We start from the raw sequence: 11,688 nt of genomic DNA, 5'->3' as shown, positions 1-11,688 counted from the left end.
CCTCTCTATGTCAGCCCCTCCTACTTTTTGCCTACCTGATCCCTTCCCTAGCTTTCCACCAAGCCCTCAGGAGGCAGTCGGCTCAGTGATCTAACTCTATCACTGTCCCTCCTCTATTTCCTTAGTCATGTCTGTTGCTCTCTCCTTAACACCCCAAAGATGTGTCTGTTTCTTACCTAAAATGGTAATAGTCAGGAAACTGTCAAGAGATGCTCCATGCCCACTGTGGAGGGAGCAACTATGACCTCCGGGTTCAGGAACAGCATTTCTGGGTGGTTGCAGACACACCCACCTTTCTCCAAGCAGCTCCTCAGGCCCCTTTCCTCACTGGCAGGTCTTCCCTCACTGCAGACATAGGCCTACTCAAAATTCTGTCTGGTCATGACACTTCTCTGCTTAAAAACCCATAAACAAGGCCACAGAGCACAATGGCTAAGATCATGGTCCTTGAAGCTGGACTGCCTGGTTTAAAATCCTGACTCTCTCATTACTACCCAGAGGGACCCTGAGAAAGTGACTTCACTTCTCTTGGCCTTGGTTTCCTCATCTGTAAAATGGGTTTGTAGTAGTATCTGTCTCACTAAGAATTGCTTGAGGACTTTCCTGGTGATCCAGTGGTTAAGAATCCACCTGCCAATGCAGGGAACACTGGTTTGATCCCTGGTGCAGGACAATCCCACATGCTGTGAAGCAGCTAAGCCCATGCACCACAACTACTGAAGCCCCTGGGCTCTAGAACCTGGGCTCTGCAGCAAGAGACACCACTGCAATGAGAAGCCTGCCTACCAAAGTAGAGTAGCCCCCACTCACTGCAACTAGAGAAAACCCTTGGACAGCAGCAAAGACCCGGTGCAGCCAAAAATATAATAAATAAATAGATGAATAAAAAAAATTTAAAGAACTGCTTGAAGGAATGACTGAGGTTAATATTGAACTTAGAACAACATCTGGCACAAAGTCTTCTCTAAGTTTTTATTAAGTAAGAGGAATGGCTCCCCACTACCTATCATTTAAAACCCAAGTTCCATAAATGTCTCAAAGAATCTTCACTATCTGCTTCACCGACTTTTCCCATCTCACAGCCCTGCACAAGCAGGCAGAGCTTCAGACACTGAGCCTTGTGCAGACCCTGAATATCCCTTGGCCTGATCCCATCTCTGTCTCTGTCTCCCTCCCAACCTCACCTGTTTTGGGGCTTTTCTTCTGCCTGGAAAGTTTGTCCCCACTAAATCTTAGCCTAAGCACCCATGACTGCTCATCCCCTGCCCACACTGGGTTTGATGGCTTCTTCTTGTGTTCATATGGCTCCTGTTTTTCACCTCATGGCACTTCCTAGGCTGCAAGCTAATTGCTTATTTCTCATTAGCCTAAAAACTAACCAGTCATCTCAGCCTGTTGCATGATGCTTATTACCTAGTTGGTGCTCAGTGAATATCTGATGAAAGAACAGATGTCTGAGTTGTATGATACGTCAATCCTCAGCCATATTCTCAAGCCCTCAATTATTCCAGATACACCCCCTGCTTGGACTCAGCTCTCAGTGCCAAGAGGAGGGTTCGTTTCTTCCAAGGATATCCAAACTCCAGAAGGATGAGCAAGGTGGTTGGGGAGGGGGAGCAGAGCTGCAGGGAAGGGGTGCAAGCTGAGTCTGGTTGACTAAGAGGTGGCAACAACAAACAGACTTGAATCTTATCTTCAGAGTGGCAGTTTTCCAAAGAGCACAGAACCCTGCAATGCTAAGGGAAGGAATCCTGGACCACTGATGGGATCAGAGACCTGGCCATCCCACTGACCTGTGGGACAGATTTCCTGCCTCTCTGGGCCTCAGTTTCTTCATCTGTAAGATGAGTGTGTGTGCTTAGTTCTCAGTCCTGTCTGACTCTTTGCGACTCCATGGCCTATAGCCTGCCAGGCTCTTTTGTCCATGGAATTCTCCAGGTAAGAATAATGGAGTGGGTGGCCATTCTCTTCTCCAGGGGATATTCCTGACCCAGGGATTGAACCTAGGTTTCCTGCATTGCAGGTGAATTCTTTCCCATCTAAACCACCAATGCAGTCTAGCATTTAGTGAACACTGGCTGAATAAGTAATTTGCTGACTTAATCATACATCTTCTAAGCATTCGTGAATGCTCAGACAAGGGTGCTAGATGCCAGTGATAATATTTAGGGTGTTCTGGTTTATCAACCACAAAGGTCGTTTTCAAAAGCCAGGATGTCAGAATTTGCTGATAGACTCACAAGTAACTACCTAGTCACCTTCCTTGTGCACATGAGGGCCTTTCCACTGAGAAATCTACATGTTCTTAATTCTCTTCTCTCTCCTGACTCGTAACTCATACCTTCACAAAGCCTTGGTCTCATCACTGATGTTAAAAAATATATATCAAATCTGAAAGGAAATGTAAAAGAGAAGAGTCTATCAAACTGGTCCACCTCTCTTTGGACCTTCTGCCCAATGTAAGTCCAGTCTGGCCTTGCGGACCCAGCCTACTTTTCATGACGAGCTTTTATCTAAACGGACTCCCCTGACTGTCTATTCTGAAGTATGCAGTGTTGCTGCTCCTTTCATGACTTCCAGGAATAGAAGACTTGAGCACTCACCTCCTCCTTCCCCTTCTTCTCCTGCATAAGCTTTCCATCATGTGTGATCATCAGCATCATAACCACGCTGGCCACAGTCAACCAAGCCCTCATGCCATTTCACCTGCATCTTCTCGCAGTTGTCAGTGGAGAACCAAGATTCCCAGTGGCCCTCTACCCCAGTCTCCCCACAGCAACATCCATTCCCAGACCACCACCAGACTTCCGTGGACAGAGTGGCTCACTCATGTGGTAAAGTGTCCCAGACAGATGAAGAGTGGCTGGAGTCAGGAAAGGTGACAGGAGGATGGACAGAAAGCTAGAAGTCAAAGTTCAATGCCAATAGTTGGTAGAGATAACAGGACCCATTCAGAAACCTGTATCTACTTCTTTGGGTATCATTTCCAACTTGGGGCTTTCTTGGTGTCGTACTAAGGTCAAGTCTTAGAATAAATGTTGAGAGCAGCACTTCCTTTACCTCCAGACACCAGATGGTGCCAGATACAGATTCCTTTTGGCCACAAGTCACACTGATGACTTAGAGAAACACCCCAACAACACTCTGGCAGGTAGTCAACCCCCACCTACGAAGGAATAGTGCCCCATTTGCATTTAACTCAGTTTTTGCAAATGGAAAAGCCATTTCCCCATAGAATTATTTTCTTATAAAAGATGACTAGGTTCCAAAACCACCTATAAAACATTTCTATCCCACTAAGTAGCTGAAGTGGTACACATTAGCAAAAAGAAAAACCACTTGGGGGGAGGCGTGAGTGTGTGTGATATAAGAAATTAGTACCCAAAAGTGATTCTAAATAATGAGTAAAATTAGATGGAGAGCTCCTTAAGGGCATGGAGTATTCTTATTGAATTATTTTTCTGCCTTCCTGGTCTCAGCTCATAGCCCACCACTGAATGTTTTTACTCATTGAATTCCTGTACTTGAGAATAAAATCCATTTGTGTGAATTTTCCAAACTGACTTCCAGGACTTTATATCCTGGTCATCCCAGTTGTCTAATATCACTTCAGCTCTAGAACTTTCTTTTCCTTTATACAGATACATTGGTGGTAATACTCATGAGTTTATTATTAATAAGATTCCTCTTCTTTTTGGTCCACAAATCAACTAAGCAAATTGAAAGAGGAAAAGGAGGAGACAAAAAGAGAAGTTAGTGAATGAGGGAGATTTTCCTAAGGTATTTGGGCAAGAAGAGGAATAGTCTTAAGCTAGAAGAAGAAAAACAACAAAAGAAAAGATGAGAAGGGGAGAAGAAGGAAGAAGAGAGAAGAGAAAAGTTCAGATAAGACAGGGCAAGGGAGCAGGCACCATATGGCATATTATTCCTAGGACAGGAAAGAAAGGCAGTGACCAAGAAGAGATGTGAGAGGGGACACTCCCAGTCTCCAGCTCTCAAGTTGCACCTTCTCCAGGGCAGCCTATCCATGCCTGCTGGGACTTGAATGCACCTGTGTGGCTGGGCCAGGGGCCAGGGTTACTATTTAGAAGTTTCTTTACAAGTACATATTTTTGCTTAATGAAAAAAGTTTTAGAGAAGACCAATCTCCAGGTGACAGATCTTCTTTTGACATTTTGCAAAGGTAAAGATGGAAGATCTCTTCACCTTTGGTTTTCTGCCTACATGATGGGAGACTCAGAGGCCAACAAAGGCTTACAAATCCCAGCTTCATGTTTCTTAACTCAACAACCTTAGCAAAGTTACTTTACCTTTATCAGCATCAGTTTCCCCATTTATCAAATGCAAAAAGTATAACTTCTTCAAGGATATGAGGATTTAAAGCAGTCAGTTCAGTCACTCAGTCATGTCCAATTCTTTGCAGCCCCATGGACTGCAGCATGCCAGGCTTCCCTGTCCATCACCAGCTCCCGGAGCTTACTCAAACTCATGTCCATCAAGTTGGTAATGCCATCCAGCCATCTCATCCTCTGTAGTCCCCTTCTCCTCCTACCTTCAATCTTTCCCAGCATCAAGGTCTTTTCCAATGAGTCAGTTCTTCACATCAGGTGGCCAAAGTATTGGAGTTTCAGCTTCAGCATCAGTTCTTCCAATGAACATTTAGAACTGATTTCCTTTACGATTGGCTGGTTAGATCTCCTTGCAGTCCAAGGGACTCTCAAGAATCTTCTCCAACACTGCAGTTCAAAAGCATCAATTCTTTGGCACTCAGCTTTCTTTATAGTCCAACCCTCACATCCATACATGACTACTGGAAAAACTATAGCTTTGACTAGACGGACCTTTGTTGGCAAAGTAATATCTCTGCTTTTTAATATGCTGTCTGGGTTGGTCATAGCTTTTCTTACAAGGAGTGTCTTTTAATTTCATGGCTGCAGTCATCAGCTGCAGTGATTTTGGAGCCCCCCAAATTAAAGCAGTAATGCATATAAATGGCCAGACTCAGTGCTTGACATCTGGAGCAATCTCAGACATCACAGCAATCATTTTTCTGAATAGTATAGTACTACTGATAGTGTTTGTTGTTGTTTAGTTGCTAAGTCGTGTCTGACTCTTTTGTGACCTCACGGACTGTAGCCCGCCAGGCTCCTCTGTCCATGGAATTTCCCAGGCTCAAATACTGGAGTTGGTTGCCATTTTTTTCTCCAGGGGAATCTCCCTGACCTAAGGATCGAACCCACGTCTCCTGCTCTGCAGGCAGATTCTTTATCACTGAGCACCAGGGAAGCACTGTTAGTGTTACAAGACCATTAAGGTTACAGTCACCAAGTCACCACATGTGAGGCATCAACTGTGGTCCATGAAGAGACACACTGCACATCGCCAAGCTGGATGACTGGCAGATGAAGAAATAGCAAAGGAGAGGCTGGTGGCTGGGGATTGAGGACAAATTCTCTTCATGACGCAGTCTGCAGAACAAGACTGTCCTCCCAGCACCAGAGCTCATTGGGAAGATGTACATTCAACAGGTTGGGACATGGGATGTTGGCCATGCTCCCTAGCAACCAACCTACTTCCTGCCTGGGGGTATTTCCTCTTTTGTGGGTCTTCATAAGAGAGCATCCACCCCATTCACACTGCAGAAGCCAGTGAAGACATATCACTCAGAATTAGGATTAAAGTATTTTGTGCTCCCTGCTTCCTGACCCACCAGGACAAAGCTGGTCCCCTCCTGTTTGCCAAGCCCGCTTCTCCAGCTTCCCAGTGAGCTGTGAGCCCCAGGGTCTGTTTGTGTTATTTACACACAAAGGAACCCTTGTTGTTGTTGTTTAGTCACTCAGTCATGTCAAACTCTCTGTGACCCCATGGACTGTAGCCCTCCAAGCTCTTCTGTCTATGGGATTTCCCAGGCAAGAATACTGGAGTGGGTTGCCATTTCCTACTACAGAGCATCTTCCCAACCCAAAGAATCAAACCCACATCTCCTGCATCTCCCACTTGTCAGGAAGATTCTTTACCACTGGGCCACCTGGAAAGCCCACAAAGGAGCCATATCTGGCATGAAGTCAGTGATGATCTTTGTCTCATCATCAGATCACTTCCCCACTCAGAAACTACAGATCTTCCATCCAACCCTAAGCAGAGATGTTTTGTACCCCACCCAAATCAAGGACCACCAACCCCTTCCTCAATATCTCAGGTGCCTGGATCCATTACCTCCCAGACAGCTTTTCTAATCTTAACGAGCTTTGATTTGGGGGCAAGTTCCTTCCCATTTACAACAAAATACCGTCTGGCTGCTTGAAACTTCCACCCATTAAACTTACTGGCTCAATAAATTTTTAGAGAGCATCTACTTTGTCATAGGACTAAAATATAACAGAGTTCCTGCCTTTCTGGAGGTCTGCATTCTTATGTGGTAATAATGAAAAACAAGAACAGAAAACAGATTTTGAGGACATAGGTGGGTATGCTTCTAAGCTCTTTGCAGGAAATCAACTCATTTCATGCTTACAACTACCCTTTGAGAGGCTTCTCCAATAGCTCAAGAGGTAAAGAATCCTCGCAATGCAGGAGATGTGGGTTCAATCCCTGGGTCAGAAGATCCCCTGGAGAAGAAACTGCCAACCCACTCATCTTCTTGCCTGGAGAATCCCATGGTCAGAGGAGCCTGGCGAGCTAGATTCCATGTGGTCACAAAGAGTCAGACACAACTGAAAAACAGCACAAGCTTACCCTGTGAAGCAGGTACGCTCACGATCTCCCATTTATAGATGAGGAGATGGAGGAGATGAGGAGTTCAGACAGGTCAACAAACATGCCTAAAGTCAAATGCTTAGAAAGAAACAAGACTGGGCTCTGAACCAGGAAGTCAGACTCTACTGCCTAGCATCATTCACCAAGGCATACTGCCTCTCAAAAACTGCCCAGAAACAAGTAAATATCAGTATTCAGTTGCTTACATGTGCTGTAAAGAAAAACACATCAGGGAGAGGAGTATGGGAGAAAGGATGATGGGCTGATATTTTTTCCAGACACTCAGGGAAGACTTGTTAGAGGAGCTGCTGGGAACCGAGTGGGTGAAGATGGGATTAGAGAGGTTTAGAGAACTAGTTCTGGTGTACGATGTCACCTAAAACTAGTCAGTCCCACTTCTATATAAAATCTATTGCAAGATTTAAGAATAACTCTCACGTCCCCCTTTATGTTTCACACTTTTTAAAAATACTCCTATTTTTTGTAGGGTTTGTGTGGGGTGGGTAGGGAGGGGGGGTTGTTTGCTTTTTCTTTGTTCTCAAGCCTTCTAACCCTCCTGCAGGCCTGCTCTGACTGTACTGCTGCCTCTGAGTCCCTCAGATGGAAATTCTAGGGGACTCCAGGCCGGGGAATGCTGGACCAGTGTCCACAGGCAAATGTTTGCAAGCTTATCTAGATCCTGTGTGTCTCTGAATCCCCATCATCTCTTTAGCTGCTGTATCTCATTACTCCCAGATCTTTTCCCAGGAGCTGTTCTCGTTCTATATTTGAACAATTACTTTTTAAAAATCTTTGAAGTGTTTCACTTCATCATGTTAGTTTCAGTTTCAGTTTTTAATTCCAGGCCACCAAAATTATTCTCAAATCTCTGTCCTGCCATCACTGTTACTAGGTTCTTCTGAGCTTTGTCCCATCTGCTGGATTGTATAATGTTTCTTTCCTCAGTTGAGTCATGTTCTTGAACAGGAAAAAGCCAAGGTCAAGGACAGAGACCTGTGCCTCAGAGACCATCCCATGGGCTGGAAGGGGTTACTATTTGCTGCAGCAGGTCTGGGTACATCTGACAACAATAACATTCAGTCAAATGGTATACAGTCTTCTCCAGCACAACACATACTTCCTTAAGAGCCAGCACAAAGGCAATACACTCCATCCACAGTTTTCCCTGAGCTTGCAAATTAATTTCCCTGTTTTAAAAAGTAGAATGATGTTCATTTCTTGTATTTTCTTCCTGTAGGAATTGATCACTGCATCCACTTCAAAATATAGTCATACCTCACAGATGCGGAAGGTTTAGTTCCGACTACCACAAAAAAGTGAATATTGCAATAAAGCCAGTCACACAAAATTTTTTTTGGTTTCCCATTATGTTTACACTATACTGAAGTCTATTAAGTGTGCAAGAGCACTATGTCTTATAAAACAATGTACATACTTTATCTACTGAATAGCACAGGGAGCTATACTCAGTATCTTATGATAACTTATAATGGTAACGAATCTGAAAAATAATTGAATCCCTTTGCTGTACACTTGAAACTGACACATCAATAAAAAACTATAAAAGTGAATGTGTCCATGTCCAACTCTTTGTAACCCCATGGACAGTAGCCTACCAAGCTCCTCTGTCCATGGAACTCTCCAGATAAGAATACTGGAGTGGGTTGCCATTCTTTTATCCAGGGGATCTTTCTTAGCCAGGGATTGAACCTGGATCTTCCTCATTGCAGGCAGATTCTTTACCATCTGAGCCACCAGGGAAGCCCAAATTAACTATATTTCAATTTAAAAATAAGTAAAATTTTAAAAAGAACTAAAAAAGCAATGTACATACCTTAATTTAAAAACAGTATTGCTAAAACCCATGTTAACCATCATTTCGTAACATGGAGCTGGCAAGCTTCAATTTGTCAAAACTGCAGTGTTTGCAGAGTACAATAAAGTCAAGCACAATAAAATGAGGGATGCCTGTGTTCAGAATCTCTTTAAGAAATTTTTTTTTTAATATGGTCTTTATCAATAGCCTGCTTATCTGCCTGCAGCTCTCTGCTATTTCTCACTTTTACCTGCAATACCCTGAAGTCATGGCTCCATATCTCTTCAGCAGGGCTCCCCACTGCCTTGCCTGGCTTGAGAGAAACCTGACTCTTTTTAAATTTCCAATCTCCCTCTGCAGAAAAGGAAATGTACACCAGACTCTTTTTGAAACACACTGGGGAATAAATATGCATGAATAAATGCAAGAAGAGAACCAGAAGAGAAGCTTCATTTTTAAAAATCTTGAATCAGCTGCTCTACAGAGTGAAGAATTCTGGACCCAAGCAAGATTTCAAGAGTCTTTTCTATTAAGCTCAGCAATTTTTAGAAGCCAGCCGTGTCTATCATGCTTTTTTCTAGGTATTGAATATAATATTCTTTCTTCTTCTTTCAAAGATCTTCCTGCAGGCAGCTGCCTGAGTGGGAGGACCAGTGCCGGGGAGGTGGGGGGAAGCTCTCACAGCAGGTGCCAGACGTGGCCTCTCCCTGAGGTGGGGCTAGTCTGTTTTGAGTCACTGGGCAACTTCATGTCACCACCTCCATACCCACCACCAGTTCACCCCTGCCTTCACATGGTCTGTCTTCAAGGAACTTGTTGGAGGTGTTAAAGCAAAGGGATGACACGAATCTGAGTCAATAGCTGAACATTTCCCCTCAACTGAAAACACTTCAGTGAAAGAAAAAGAAAAAGATAGCATAGTTACCTGATTAAAACCTCATTGCCATCATGTAAGCATGACTAGAAAACGGACAACTTCAGGGCAGTAAACGCTGCTTTCTTCTGATTATTTTAGGGTTCTGTGGGAAATGATGCTTTTAGAAAAACCATAAAAAATGATAACACTTAATGCTAGTGAGCACAGGGCAAAATTAATGTACTCATGTTCTGCTTGTCACAATACTCTAGTACAATCATTTTGGATTGTTAATGCAAAGCATTTGTCAGAAAAAAATTCACAGCTTTTGGCCTAGTCATCCCAATCCAAGGAAGCTACCCTAAAGTAACAAAGAGAAGAAGAAATATATAGGCACAAAACTGCTCATTACAGCATAAAAAGGTCGACTTTGTACAGTCCCAAGTATATACCATACACTGAAAATATTTGTTGAAAAGCTAAATACATACAGCAGTCTGATAATGATTTAATAAATTTACACAAATAAGATGGAATAGTACACAGAAATTAAAATTATAATAGAAAGTCTATAAAATATGAGGAAGACTTCATAGTATAAAATTAATATACATTTCAAAATAATATTCAAATTGATTGCAATTAAATAGATATGTGTATGCATGGAAAAATAATATGGAAAAATAGAAATAGTTGAGCAAAGTGAGAAGATGGGGAAGAAGGCAGGCCTCTTTTCATGCCTGGGACAGCCATGGTTCAGGGTCCCAAGAAGCACCTGAAGCATGTAGCAGCTCCAAAACATTGGATGCTGGATAAACTGACTGGTATGTTTGCCACTTGTCCATCTACTGGTTTCCACAAGCTGAGGGAATGTCTACCCCTAATCATTTTCCTAAGGAGCAGATTTAAGTATGCCCTAAAAGGAGATGAAATGAAGATTTGCATGCAGCATTTCATTAAGATCAATGGCAAACTCCACACTGATATAACCTACCTTACTGATTTTATGGATGTCATCAGCATTAATAAGACTGGGGAGAATTTTCATTTGATCTGTGACACCAGGGATCGTTTGCTGTTCATTGTATTACACCTGAGGTGGCCAAGTATAAATTGTGCAAAGTAAAAAAGATCTTTGTGGGGACAAAAGGAATCCTTCATCTGGTGACCCATGATGCTTGCACATCCATTACCCCAACCCCCTCATCAAGGTGAATAGCACCATTCAAACTGACTTGGAGACTGGCAAGATTACTGATTTCATCAAGTTTGACACTGGTAACCTGTGCATGGTGACTGGTGGTGCTAACCTGGGAAGAACTGGTGTGATTACCAACCGGGAGAGACATCAGGTTCTTTTGATGTACTTCATATGAAAGATGCAAACGGCAACAGCTTTGCCACATGGCTCTCGAACATTTTCATTATTGGCAAAGGCAACAAATGGTGGCTCTCTCTTCCCTGTGGGAAGGGTATTCGCCTTACCGTTGCTGAGGAGAGACAGGAGACTGGTGGCCAAACAGAGCAGTGGATAAAATGATCTCTACGTGATGTGATTGGAAAAGTCTTTGTACTTAATTAAAGATAATACCAAGTGATTAATAAAAAAAAAAAGTGAGAAGACTGAAAGCAGTGTTTATAATTTTACTAAATTTTCTCTAATCCTGTGGTATTTTCTTTGCCACTTCAGAAGTGCTTCTTACAGAAAGAAACCTACACCACCCGTAAAGACAAGAGATGGCAAAGATCTTCAGGGTTAAATTTAAGCAATCATTTTAAAAGTCCTTTTGTATAACTCTTAGAGAGTTAACCGGCCTGTGCAGGGGCTGAGGGGTGCTTCCCTAGTGGGAAACACTGTAAACACCACTTCAGTTCAGTTCAGTTCAGTCGGTCAGTTGTGTCCGACTCTTTGCAACCCCATGAATCGCAGCACGCCAGGCCTCCCTGTCCATCACTTAGAACTGCCTAAAACAGATTCCTCCTCTATATACCCAGAGTTACTTGACTTCAGCTCGCAATAAAATGAAGGTTGAGGGGCTTCCCTGGTGGCTCAGTAGCAAAGAATCTGCCTGCCTATTCAGGAGCCTCGGGTTCAATCCCTGATCCAGAAAGATCCCACATGCCTCAGAGCAACTAGGCCCATGCGCCACAGCTGTTAGCTGTGCTCTGAAGCCCACGCACCCTAGAGCTGTGCTCGATAACAAGAGAAGCCACTGCTGGTCGCAACTACAGAAAAGCCCGGACAGTAATGAAGACCCAG

The 11,688-nt window shown here is 43.4% G+C and overlaps 1 pseudogene; it reads left to right on the top strand.

Annotated features, from left to right (window-relative positions):
• The first annotated feature begins 10,179 nt into the window (after positions 1–10,179).
• LOC128061391 (40S ribosomal protein S4, X isoform-like) lies at positions 10,180–10,963 on the top strand (annotated as a pseudogene).
• Positions 10,964–11,688: the final 725 nt, after the last annotated feature.

This window comes from Budorcas taxicolor, chromosome 16 (assembly GCF_023091745.1).
Source record: "Budorcas taxicolor isolate Tak-1 chromosome 16, Takin1.1, whole genome shotgun sequence".
In the NCBI taxonomy this organism is placed as follows: Eukaryota; Metazoa; Chordata; class Mammalia; order Artiodactyla; family Bovidae; genus Budorcas; species Budorcas taxicolor.
The sequence above is the reverse complement of the archived record's forward strand: the minus strand, read 5'-3'. Positions and strand labels throughout refer to the sequence as shown.